General features: G+C 34.7%; 1 long non-coding RNA gene and 1 other non-coding gene across 3 annotated transcripts; one reads left to right on the forward strand and one right to left on the reverse strand.

Moving 5' to 3' along the window:
- Positions 1-2,660: 2,660 nt before the first annotated feature.
- On the forward strand, positions 2,661-4,066 carry LOC147925492 (uncharacterized). 2 transcript variants are annotated; one of them, XR_015583394.1, is made up of 2 exons: positions 2,661-3,560; positions 3,640-4,066. It is a non-coding gene; the product is annotated as an uncharacterized LOC147925492 (long non-coding RNA). The 2 variants fall into 2 exon arrangements; XR_015583393.1 differs by having other exon boundaries at positions 3,395-3,560; positions 3,683-4,066.
- A 7,879-nt stretch (positions 4,067-11,945) lies between these two features.
- Positions 11,946-12,052, reverse strand: LOC147925493 (small nucleolar RNA R71). Its single transcript, XR_015585539.1, has one exon. It is a non-coding gene; the product is annotated as a small nucleolar RNA R71 (small nucleolar RNA).
- Positions 12,053-13,932: the final 1,880 nt, after the last annotated feature.

Raw genomic sequence — 13,932 nt, forward strand, 5'->3', positions numbered from 1 at the left:
GGGACTGATCAACTGCGATAGAACAAACTGTAGGCGAACCAGGAAGGTTTAAATTGTCATATAAAGGTGGTATAGAAGATGGAGCTGGATATGAAGATCAAAATAACGACAATGAACAGGTTAACAACGATCAAGATCAAGGTTCAGACCAGGAGTCCATACACAATGATGAAGAAGTAGAAGAAGAGAATGATGTTGAGGAAGCTTAAAACCTACCAATAGTTACTCGCTATGGTCGTGTTATTAACAAGCCCATGTATCTCAATGATTATGTGTTGCTAGCTGAATTTTTGAGTGAACAACTACTACTCACCATAGACGGAGAACCTGAAAGTGTGTTTGAGGCTCTGAGTTTGCGAGAATGGGTCGAAGCAATGAAGGCAAATTTGGAGTCAATTGTAAGAAACAAAACATGGGAGCTAGTAGAAAAACCGGATGGTGTGAAACCTATAGGGTTAAAGTGGGTTTACAAGATTAAAAGAACGGCAGATGGGTCGGTGAACAAATACAAAGCGAGACTTGTAGCAAAAGGCTATGTACAACAACAAGGTGTGGATTTCGAAGAAGCATTTGCACCTTTAGCTCGAATCGAGACAATACGTTTGCTCATAGCCCTTGCAACATCAAAAGGATGGGAGATAAATCACTTAGATGTCAAGACTGCATTCTTAAATGGTGAATTAAATGAGCTGGTTTATGTTTGCCAACCTGAAGGTTTTGTGAAACAAGGAGAGGAGAATCGAGTGTACAAACTACATAAGGCGTTGTATGGTCTACGTCAAACTCCTAGAGCTTGGAACGTGAAGCTTGATCATGTTCTGAAAAAAATGAACTTTAAATGATGCATAAAGGAGCCTATTGTGTATCTCAAGAATGACAAGAAAGAAAGTCTGGTAGTGGCAATCTATGTTGATGACTTGTTTGTGACAGGAACTTCACAAAGAGTCATTGATCAGTTTAAAAGGGATATGTCAAGAGAGTTTGAGATGTTAGACCTCGGGAAGTTGACATATTATCTTGGTATTGAAGTAGTAAAAGGAGCAGATGGGATAAGAATAAAACAAGAAGGTTATGTTCAAGGTATTATTATCGATACTAAGATGGATTCGTGTAATTCAGCTCACATACCAATGGAGCCTGGTATGGAGATCTCTTAGGCTGAAGAGCAACCTGAGATTGATGCCACAAGATATAGAAGAACGATTGGGTGTTTAAGGTATCTACTTCACACACGTCCTGACTTAGCTTTTGCTGTAGGAGTTTTGAGCCGATATATGCAGAGTTCGAGAGAGGTACATGGACAAGCTCTTAAACACTTGGTAAGGTACGTGAGATGAACCACCAACATAGGCTTGTTCTACAAGCGTGATGGGTTGAGTAAGGTTGTTGGATACAGCGACAATAGCTACAAAGCCGATATCGTTGAAGGAAGATGTACAAGAGGTCATGTGTTTTATCTTGGTTCATCATTAATCACTTGGACCTCACAGAAACAACACACAGTAGCGATGTCATCATGTGAAGCTGAGTTTATGGCAGCTACAGAAGCAGCAAAGCAAGCCATATGGTTGAAGGAGTTGCTAAGAGAAATACTTAGTCTAGATGAGAAGATCTTACTAAGGATTGACAACAAGTCAGCCATATCTCTAAGTAAGAATCCAGTGTTCCATGGAATGAGTAAGCACATACTCACGAAGTATCACTTCATTCGTGAGAATGTGGAGAATGATCAGATAGAATTGGAACATGTTCCTGGTGAGGAGCAGAAGGCGGACATCCTCACTAAACCACTAGCAAGAATAAAGTTCAGAGAAATGAGGAATTTGGTCGGAGTACAAGAGATTGAAGCACCCAAAGTTCAAGTTGGAATTAAGGGGGAGAATGTTGGATAATTCCAACTTGAGGAAGAATCTATCTCCTAGGAAGTTGCCAAAAAAGATATATTAAGGAAAATGAAAAGTTCATATTATCAATAAGTTGTAATTTGTTAAGTTTAATAGGTTTAGAAAAAGTTAAAACCTATAAATATAGGAGTGTATGGAGAGATGTTCCATAATACTTGAGAGAAAGAGATATTTAGTTTTTGAGAGAGTTTTCTAAATCTAATAAAAAATGTGTTCTTATATTTTTCAAGTTCTTAATCTTATATATCATTCGTTTTTCTCCGATTCTAAAACCTAAATCGCTCTTCAAAAAACTCTTACGATTCTTTTTGCTGTCATGGGAGTCATCATACATCATCACTCTGGACAGTGGACACGAGTAAATATAAGCACATGAAAGTCAGAGCTGATCATTGAAACATCCAATTCAACGACTTTGTTTACGAAGATAGGCTGGACAGTGGTTAACAATTAGTGGGCATATATATAAAACTTAATACTAATATTTACTTCCTCTGTATTAGAAAAAGATAATTTTCACATAAATTAAAAAACAATTAATATTTAATCATAAATGTATTTTTATTTATAATAACATATCTATTAACCAATAATAGTTTATTAAAAATTTTAAATTCTCATTTAATAAATTTTGAAATATACAATTTCATAGTATTAATTAATAAAAAAAAATACAGAAATCAATTTTTGTGATACAAAATAAATTCTTAAAACATTATTTATTCTAACAAAGAGGGAATATGATTTTGGGAAATTAAGAATCTAATGATACGTTAGGGGTACCTTATAAATGAAATAAACAAGGATATAATTTGGGTCAAATAGTTTTGAAAGTAAATTGATGATTGTCACTAGCTCTAGCTAATGTTTGTACGAGAATGACTAACGAGTAAAAAGAGAGAAATAGTGATGATTGTCATATGTGGTTATATCTTAGTTGCAAGATTAAGTGTGAAATTTAGATCAGATTTAAGAAAAACTAAAAAGTAAAATCTGAAAAAAAATAAGCATGATACGATTATTAGATTTATGTCTGGCTCTGTTTTATTGTTTCCTCTGCTTTGCCGGTCAAACTTTTGATAAATGAAGATGATAAATATATATATGTTATTGTATAAAGCTTGGTTTAAAGTTAGTAACTCACGAGATCGTGACACATATTAGTTTTAACGATCAGATATCAAAGTTATAAACTTACTAGATCGTGACATGGGTCAATTTTAACGATTAAATATCCAAGTTAGTAACGCATTAGATTGTGACACATGTCAATTTTAACTATCAGAAATCACACATCAAAGTTAGTAACTCATCAGATCGTGACATGTGTCAATTTTAACGATCATAAATCACAATTTTCAAGCTTGGTAAAATGATTCATAAGATAATTGTACTCTTATTATATTAAAAAAAAAACTTTGTTAATCCTAAAAGGAAAAGGATTGTAAATACACCCCTCTATATAAGCAAATATATGATGACATATTTTCACCAAACAAAATAATTTCGACTAGTTTTGTTTTTCTTGGTAAAAATTTCTTCTTTGTTTTTTATTAATCTTTTGTTTGACTCATCATTGTGTGTTGATAGATCCGTAGGAGCTTGGACACAGAGGCTACATCATGGTGTGTCAAAGAAACTTCCATGAATACATTGGTAAATTTAACATTAGTTATTATCAAAAGATTTTGTGACTTTGGAAAACTGTCTTACTTTCATTGGTTGTTGGAGCAAGCCACTTTGAAATAGCTAAAAGACGTGAACATCTCTCCACACAGGAGGAGAGCAGAGCCGAGGTTATCTCTATGGTGGAAGAGGTTGGACGCAAGATTATCTCCCCAAGGGAGGAAGGCGAGAGAGGTTGGACGCAAGGTATCTTCCCAAGAGAGGAAGGCAGAATGAAGGTTCTCTCCATGGTGGAGGAGGTTGGACTCAAGGTTCTCTGCATAAGTAAGGACAACAGAACCAATGTTCTCTATTATTAGTCATACACTATTGTGATTGTGATGTAATTAATTTTTATTCAAAATGTTTTTTGAGTCAATAATTTTAGTAATTAAAGAAACTATGCAAAAGTGAAAGTAAAGATACATATATTAGTTGGCTTAATTTGTTCATATAGACATTTTTTAGGTGGTGGTAAATAATATATTTGTTACATACACGATACCTAGGTGTAAAAAATACACTTTAAATGGTAACATTCATATAAGATTTGTATATAGATATAAATCAGTGCATTATAGCAACATTTTTTAAAAAAATAATGTATAATAAATTTTAATATAGTTTTAATAAATTTAATTTTATTTACAAAACTTTAAACCCGCACATCGGGCGGATTCTTATCTAGTATAGTAATAAAGAGATACTCTCACAAAAAATTGAGGTGTCGCGCTCACATAGCTCTTGTGTCTTTTTTAATAAATATTCTTACATGTAATTATTATTTACATAAATATGTCACTAGCATATATATAATCCAATTTTCTTTTCTATTAGTTTTTAAAAGTGAAAGATTTAATCAACAATTAAAATCCAGAAATATATTTAATTATCAATTTCATAACATATTTAATTATTAGAAGTAAATTACATTTCACAAGAAATAAAAATTCCTCTATATATTAATATAGAAGCACTCTCACAAAAAAACTGAGGTGCCACGCTCACGTAGCTCATGGGCCTTTTTTAATAAATGTTCTTACAACTTATTATTATTTACATAAATATATCATTGAAATAATGTTCTTTTCTATTAGTTTTTAAATGTGAAAGATTTTCTCAACAATTAAAATCCAGAAATGTATTTAATTATCAATTTCATAACATATTTAATTATTAGAAGTAAATTACATTTCACAAGAAAAAAAAATATTCATTTATTTACCACTTTTATACATTTTAAATCGATTAGTCTAAAAAATATTGCTTTATCTATTTAATAGTGTGATATAGATAACAATGTAAAACATAAAATATGTGAATTTGATTTTTAGAAACCCAAAAAGACAACAAAACTTTCTATAACACCTTAATTTTTTTTGTCCAAGTTTAAATAATTCATGGGTGAAATGTATTTTACAGAAAATAAACGCAAATTTGAGTAAACGAAAAAACTTTACTTACATAATTTTTTTTACATGAAAAAAATCTTAAATCTAAATAATAAATTTACTAATAAATTTTATTTAAATCAAGTTATTCCGCACATTGTGCAGGTTGATACCTAGTATATATATATATATACATATATACTAGATTTATAACCCGTATATTGCGCTGTATATTTTTTTAATTATTATTAAGAACTGTTGAATATCATTATTCAATATTAAAAATAGAAATCAATATGGATGTTAAATTTGTTTTATTAATTGATATACGAATTGTCTATTTCTTTTAACATTTTTTCCCAATTAATTATTTCTATATTTTCCGATATACACTCGTCATCTCTCGCATCCACTCTCTTTTTACATTATACTAGATTAAGACATGTGCTAGAGCACGGGTTGAAATTAATTTTCTTTATATTATAATTTTATATAAAATATAATTTATGCGATTGTTTTTAAAAAATTTTTGGGATAAAATATTATGCAATAAAATCATTTGCTAAATATGATGCCTTGAAAAAGACACATATTTTGTAATTTTTATATTGTTAATGACTCTATATAAGTACTTGTGCTATCACACTGGTTAAATTATATTTTATACAAATTTTTGTATATTTGATATTTTAAAATAAAATTTTAATATGTTGTATTAGTTTATGTATGTGAAGTTATTTCAACAATGTATATTAGGGCCTAATGTATATTGTACATCATGACTTGAATGTCATTATAATACATAATTTTTTAGTTTTTATAAAGCGAGTTATTATATTATGAGTAATTTAATATATTGTTAAATTTTTTGTTTTAATATAATTGGTTTCTTGAAATTCTTTCATATTATAGTTTTAACTTATACCAAATTTTTTAACTTTTATATCAAGTTTCAATATTTTAAAAATGTTTAAAATAAATTATTTAAAGTTTATTATACTATATAAAACTATAAAATTCAACAAAAAAATATGAAATTGAATTTAAATATTCAAATTTTGACTCGTTACTAAGTAAATTTTTTAATTCAATAGATATTATTTTTAAAGAATAATATTACTAAAGCTAGAATATTTTATAGATTGAGCAATGTATATCTTTTTAAAATTTCAACTTATGGTATATCCGGAAATAAAACTATTTTTTAATTATAATAAATAATATGAGAATTTATTTGTTTCACAAAATAAACTCATATAGAAAAATGAGAAGTGAAGTATAATGATAATTATCAAATTAATATGTTAAGTTAGATATCAAAAGATTTTAATATGGATGAATAATTTAATAAAAGAAATTAATATGGTAAGTTAGATGATATCAAATGATTCTTTAGAATATTCACTTTAAGATTTAACTTTTAACCAATTAATCTATAGCCTATTTGTAACCAACTTATTAAAATTATATAGTCTACAAAACAATGTTGTGTACTTCCGTTTTATTATATACGGGATTATCAAACATATAGTATATTGATTATGAAAACATATTATAACTATTTTTTTCATCTTTTTCATCTTTTAATACTCTTTTTTGATTTATAGGTTAAGTAACCATTACTCACCTTTTGTCGCAAAGTTTCTTTGAAAGTGTTACACATAAATTTTGCTCTCTAGTAATGAATCTTATAATTAGATTTGTTTCCTATCCATAATCATATTATAATATCAAATATTACATTTTATTTTAGATTTTCTGTTTCTTTAATGATGAAGATTAATTTCTTAAAATTAAAAATAAGAAGTGATGAAATGGAGGAAGGAGAAGAGAGAAAACCATCTCTAGAAGCCTACTTTGTTATGTGATTGTTTATTATTGCATCTAGCTAGTCTTGTTTCGTTGCATTCTGTTCTGTTTTAAGTTGTTTGGAATTGCTTCTGTTATTCGTATAAACCCACTCGACCTAGTCACTTGACCAGCCACACGGTCGAGTGCTTGATCGAGCACCTTCGGATTGTTCATTTAATTTCTGTTTAATTTTAGCTTTCATCCTGTTTCATTACTGTTTTGTTTATTGATTTTGTTTAAGTTATTATTCTTGTTTATTTTACATTCTGCATTGTTTACATTTGTTTATCTTGCATTTAGTTTATGTTCTAAGTACTTTACATTCTGCTTTTTACATTATTGTCTTAGGGTTGTTAGAAATCAATCATCATCATAATTGGCTTAACTTGGATTACTGTTCACATCCTGACTGCATACTCATCACACACTTTATGGATTGACATCTCTTATACTACTGCGTAAGAGAACTGAATCATTCATTTATATATACATTCTCACCCAAAAAAAAAAAGATGTTTCAGTTAGCGATAGACACAAAAGTTAAGAATATTAATGGTGACTACAAAGAATGGATAACCAAACGAATATGATCCACTAAAAAGAATGGATAACCAAACCAAACAAAGGACAAACATAATTAGGGTGAACATATACCTTGACTGTTGAAACCGATCCACCAGAGGGACAACATTTCCATTGCATGTGTCGTCATGAGACCTGCAATGAGGACAAGTTGGGTTTTTATTACAAAAGGTGGAAATAATAATGGTGGACATATATTGTGACTGCTGAACGTAGTCCACTAAAACACACGATTGACATAGTAAGGGTGGACATATACCTTGACTGTTGAACCTTGTCCACCAAAGGGACAACAGATATTGTGCCTGCATCATCAACAAACCAGCAACGGGGACAAGTTGGGTTTTTGTTACAAATGGACTAAACGACTGAAATAATAACGGTGCAGACATACCTTAATTGTTGGATCTGAATGTGGATGAGAGGAGGCACACCATTCCTAGTGCCTACTTCTTCATCTGACATGTGGGCAACGATAAACAAGTTCGTCAGGCCCAATGGATATGATCTACTCAACTGAAGGAATGATAATTGTGGACAAGAGCATTGTATGATGAATTTGGTCTACCATCTTCAGACCAGCAGGGTTTGGAAGATTTTTGGTCAAACCTGCAAGGTTTGAAAGTTTTTTTTAGGACAAGTTAGGTTTTTGTTATAAAAGGTGGACATACTAATGGTGGACATATACTGTGATTGTTGAATGTAGTCCAGTAAAATAAACGATTGACATAGTAAGGGTGGATATATACCTTGACTGTTAAAACTGGTCCACCGAAGAGACAACATATATTGTGCCTGCTGATAACTCTCTAATTTACATGTTTTAAGCATCCCTTTTTGTCTATATTTTGCATTGTTTCCACCATAACCTTAGCATTTTTAGGTCATTAACTGTAGGAATTCGCATTTAGGCCATTTAGGGTGTTGCATTCTTGCATTTGCATATTTTGAATGAAAACATGTGCTTTAGAGCCTAAAATAGGGAGAAACAAGGTCAAATCCGAGAATGTACCCGAAGGAGCTATTAAGCACGAAGAACAGTCCGAACACCAACCCGATCGAAGAGGATCCAAGAGTAGGAAGAACAATTCGAAGACCTACCCAAAGGGCAACCCGAGCTCGTCCTCGAGCACCTCATAGAGCAGACCCTCGGGCAGGACTGGGAAGCTAGGGTTAATGGGTTTCCATATATAAACCCCCTCTTCTTCCTCTCTCCCTAACACGCCGCAGACCACTTTGTTATCTATGAGGAGGAAGGAGAAGAGATAAAACCATCTCTAGAAGCCTACTTTGTTATCTAATTGTTTATTATTGCATCTAGATAGTCTTGTTTCGTTGCATTCTGTTCTGTTTTAAGTTGTTTGGAATTACTTCTGTTCTTCGTATAAACCCACTCGACCAGCCACACGGTCGAGTGCTTGATCGAGCACCTTCGGATTGTTCATTTACTTTCTGTTTAATTTTAGCTTTCATCCTGTTTCATTACTGGTTTGTTTATTGATTTTGTTTAAGTTATTATTCTTTTTTATTTTACATTTTGCATTGTTTACATTTGTTTATCTTGTATTTAGTTTATGTTCTAAGTACTTTAAATTCTGCTTTTTTACATTATTGTCTTAGGGTTGTTAGAAATCAATCATCATTATAATTGGCTTAACTTGGATCACTGTTCACATCCCGATTGCATACTCATCACACACTTTATGGATTGACATCTCTTATACTATTGCATAAGAGAACTGAAACCTCTTCCACCTGATCATCTTTGCTTATATGTCTGTTTGATTCTGCATCATTCATTCATATATACATTCTCACCCAAAAAAAAAAAGATGTTTCAGTTAGCGATAGACACAAAAGTTAAGAATATCAATGGTGACTACAAAGAATGGATAACCAAACGAATATGATCCACTAAAAAGAATGGATAACCAAACCAAACAAAGGACAAATATAATTAGGGTGGACATATACCTTGATTGTTGAAACCGATCCACCAGAGGGACAACATTTCCAGTGCATGTGTCGTCATGAGGCCTACAATGAGGACAAGTTGGGTTTTTATTACAAAAGGTGGAAATAATAATGGTGGACATATATTATGACTGCTGAACGTAGTCCACTAAAACACACGATTGACATAGTAAGGGTGGACATATACCTTGACTGTTGAAACTGGTCCACCAAAGGGACAACATATATTGTGCCTACATCATCAACAAACCAGCAACGGGGAAAAGTTGGGTGTTTGTTACAAATGGACCAAACGACTGAAATAATAACGGTGCACACATACCTTAATTGTTGGATCTGAATGTGGATGAGAGGAGGCACACCATTCCTAGTGCCTACTTCTTCATCTGACATGTGGGCAACAATAAACAAGTTCGTCAGGCCCAATGGATATGATCTACTCAAATGAAGGAATGATAATTGTGGACAAGAGCATTGTATGATAAATTTGGTCTACCATCTTCAGAACAGCAGGGTTTGGAAGATTTTTGGTCAAACCTGCAGGCTTTGAAAGTTTTTTTTAGGACAAGTTAGGTTTTTGTTATAAAAGGTGGACACACTAATGGTGGACATATACTGTGATTGTTGAATGTAGTCCACTAAAATAAACGATTGACATAGTAAGGATGGACATATACCTTGACTGTTAAAACTGGTCCACCGAAGAGACAACATATATTGTGCCTGCTGATAACTCTCTAATTTACATGTTTTAAGCATCACTTTTTGTCTATATTTTGCATTGTTTCCACCCTAACCTTAGCATTTTTATGTCATTAACTGTAGGAATTCACATTTAGGCCATTTAGAGTGTCATTCTTGCATTTGCATATTTGGAATGAAACATGTGCTTTAGAGCCTAAAATGGGGAGAAACAAGGTCAAATCCGAGCATGTACCTGAAGGAGCTGTTAAGCAGGAAGAACAGTCCGAACACCAACCCGATCGAAGAGGATCCAAGAGTAGGAAGAACATTTCGAAGACCTACCCGAAGGGCAACCCGAGCTCATCCTCGAGCACCTCATCGAGCAGACCTCGGGCAGGACTGAGAAGCTAGGGTTAATGGGTTTCCATATATATACCCCCTCTTCTTCCTCTCTCCCTAGCACGCCGCATACCACTTTGTTCTGAGAGATCTTGAGCGACTCAATCACTTTTTCCACTTTGTTAGGATTCATTTTTATTTCTTTTTGCTTTTTTTTGATTTTACACTCTTCTACTCTACTCTATTTTCAATAAAATGCAATTTTTATCTATGATTTTGTGTTTTCTACAATGAGATATGAGTAGTGAAACAAAGTTTCTAGGGATGGGATAGACGATTTTGTGTTCTTGATCGGTTAGGATGTCTTAGTTTGGATGTTTGTGTTTTATAAATTCCCTTCTAGATTGGTGTTCTTAATGCAATTAACAGACCGAGAGGTTGATATTAGATCTAGGGCATTTTACCATCGAGATGTGTAGATGAAATGCTTGAATCAATCAATGCTAGAGATTTACTCACTTAGCCTAAGAGATTAGATGAGTAAGGGGTTTATTGACAATAATGAAATGCTTGAATCAATCATTTCTTCGAGTATACCTTCGAGCTGTTCTTGCTTTCCTTATTTACTCGATCTTGTACTCGAATGCTTGCATCGAGTACTAAGGTCACGTGGTTCTTGTTTATTTATTTTCTTTTAGTTACCTTAGGATTGTTAGATCAAACTCCAACTATTGCTTGGCTTCACTTGCTTGTTCATGATTGCATCTTATCTGCTAGCATAACAACCATTTGGATTGATACCCTGAGTGAAAATTCTACTATCAATTTGGCGCTGTTGCCATTTGGTTGCATTTAAATTTGCTACATTGAAGATTTCAGCACTTGCTAGATCAAGTTCTATTTTACATTTTGATTCGGTACTGACTTGTTTACCTTCGTGTTTTGCATTTCAAGTACAACCCGAGTACCCACCCGACCCGTCACTCGATCACCGGGTTGACTCTCGTGTACTCACTCGGTCAACTGCTTGTGCATGCAAACACAACCCAAGGGTAGCCAAAACTTGAGTCGTTTCATCAACAACATCGATATACCAAGGTTACTCCGTCCACAACAATTTCAACAACCGAACCAACCAACGATTGAGGAGGAACTGAATAATCAGAATGGTCCACCAGCTCCTCAAGAGAGGACCAACATAGGAGCAGGAGATGCTCCATCTATTCACACTCAAAGATATGGCATTGTGCCAACTGCTGTCCAGAATAACAACTTTAAGATCAAGAGTAGTCTCATCCAGATGATACAGAGCAACAAGTTTCATGGATTGCCAATGGAGGACCCATTGGACCATTTGGATAAGTTTGATAGGCTCTGTAGCCTAACCAAGATCAATGGATTCAGTGAAGATGGATTCAAGCTCAGGCTTTTCCCATTCTCTTTGGGAGACAAAGCACACATCTGAAAGCAATCACTCCCCAAGGAGTCCATCACCACCTGGGAAGCATGCAAGAAGGCGTTTCTAGCCAAATTCTTCTCCAACTCCAGAACTGCAAGGCTGCGAAATGATATATCCAGCTTTGTTCAGAAGAGCAATGAGACGTTCAGTGAAGCTCGAGAACATTTCAAGGGGTACACTACCAGATGCCCTCATCATGGATTCATCAATGCTTCATTGGTAAGTACACTATACCGAGGAGTGGTCCCTAAGATACGGATATTGCTGGACACCGCAAGCAATGGTAACTTCCTCAACAAGGATGTCGATGAAGGTTGGGATCTAGTGGAGAACTTAGCTCAATCTGATGGCCATTACAATGAGGAATATGATCGCACTATGCGATCTAGTAGCGAGGACGATGCAAAGTACAAGAGAGACATGAAAGCCCTCAATGACAAGCTGGATAAACTCCTGAACCAGCACAACATGTCCATGCCATCTCTGAGGAAGAGCAGTTTCTGCAACAAGATGTTGAGAATGCTCAGCTAGAGGATGTGAACTACATCAACAACCAAGGAGGTTACAACAAAGGGTACAACAACTACAAACCAAACCCGAACTTGTCATACCGTAACCCCAATGTTGCTAATCCTCAAGACCAAGTCTACCCATCCACTGTCCAAGGGAACCAAGGCCAGCAAAAGCCTTTTGTGCGATACAATCAAGGCTATGCTCCTAAGCAGCAGTACACTGGCAACTACCACCAACCAATTGAACCACCTGGATTCCAACCACAACAAGGCCCGCAGAACCAATCCCAAGAAGCTGATCTACGCGGACTGATTCAGCAGATGATACAAAATCAAGCATCGGCTGCAATGGACAATGCCAAACGATTTGCGGAGATGAGCAACAAGATCGATTCTGGGTATAATGATCTAACTGTCAAGTATGACTCTCTCAACACTAAGCTGAGATACCTAGAAGGCAACCACAACAACCAACCGCCTCCAAAGATCAACCAGCTTCCAGGTAGATCTGTTCAGAACCCAAATAACTATGCAACCGCCCAAGCCATTTTTCTTGATGATGACTTTGAGGACTACCTCACTGAGGACAGTGATGTTCAAGATGGAGAGGCTTTGGATCATTATGGGATGAATGAGTACCAGTACTACATATCCGAGTATGAATCTGAGCCTTTACCCGAGGAGAGTGATCGAGTTGATGATCGAGCACTGGTTCGAGAATCACAAACTGAAGAACTACCCGAGGCTGAACCCGATGACACACCCGATAACGCTGATCGGATGATACATTGGGTAGACGTTCAAATGACAGATCAACCTCAACTGCCTATGGCTGAAGAAGGGTAATTGGAAGAAAGGTTCAAGGCTGATCTTGACATCCAATTGAGGCGCTTGCAGAGCGTATGTCCGAGCGAAAAGCTCCACCTCCTAAGCTCTTACCACCACACAAAATTCGAGAGGAAATCATCAAGGAGACAGCTCAGCTAGAGATTGAGGTGAAGGAAGCTGTCAAGGAGATTGGTAATGCAGTTCTGAGGAGTGGGGTGTGTTTTGATCCTGAACTCCGAATTGAGGAAAAATTAGAGGATCCCGGCTCTTTTACTTTGCCTTGTTCAATAGGACTCCGGATTTTCGACAACTGTTTGTGCGATTTGGGAGCTTCAATCAGCATCATGCCACTATCAGTTGCCAACAAGATGGGTTTCAGCAGTTTTAAACCTAGTAGTCTGTATTTGGTTTTAGCTGGTAGAACGATGAGACACCCATTGGTATCCTGGAAGACTTACCTCTCAGGATTGGAAGAGTGGAAGTTCCTACTGATTTCATGATCCTTGATATGGATAAGGAATCAGACGATCCACTGATCCTAGGAAGACCATTTTTGGCAACAATAGGAGCAGTGATTGATGTGAAACATGGAAATATAAGAATTGAGCATGGGGAGCATTTCAAAATGGAATTTGGCATCAAGAAAGGAATTAAGAGGCCAACCATTGATGGTCAAGTTTTTTCCACCAAGACAAAGCAAAGAAGTCAACACTACATTTGCTGTGGAACCTGGACATGACATA

Source organism: Camelina sativa, chromosome 16 (assembly GCF_030686135.1).
Source record: "Camelina sativa cultivar CO46 ecotype springtype chromosome 16, ASM3068613v1".
NCBI lineage: Eukaryota > Viridiplantae > Streptophyta > Magnoliopsida > Brassicales > Brassicaceae > Camelina > Camelina sativa.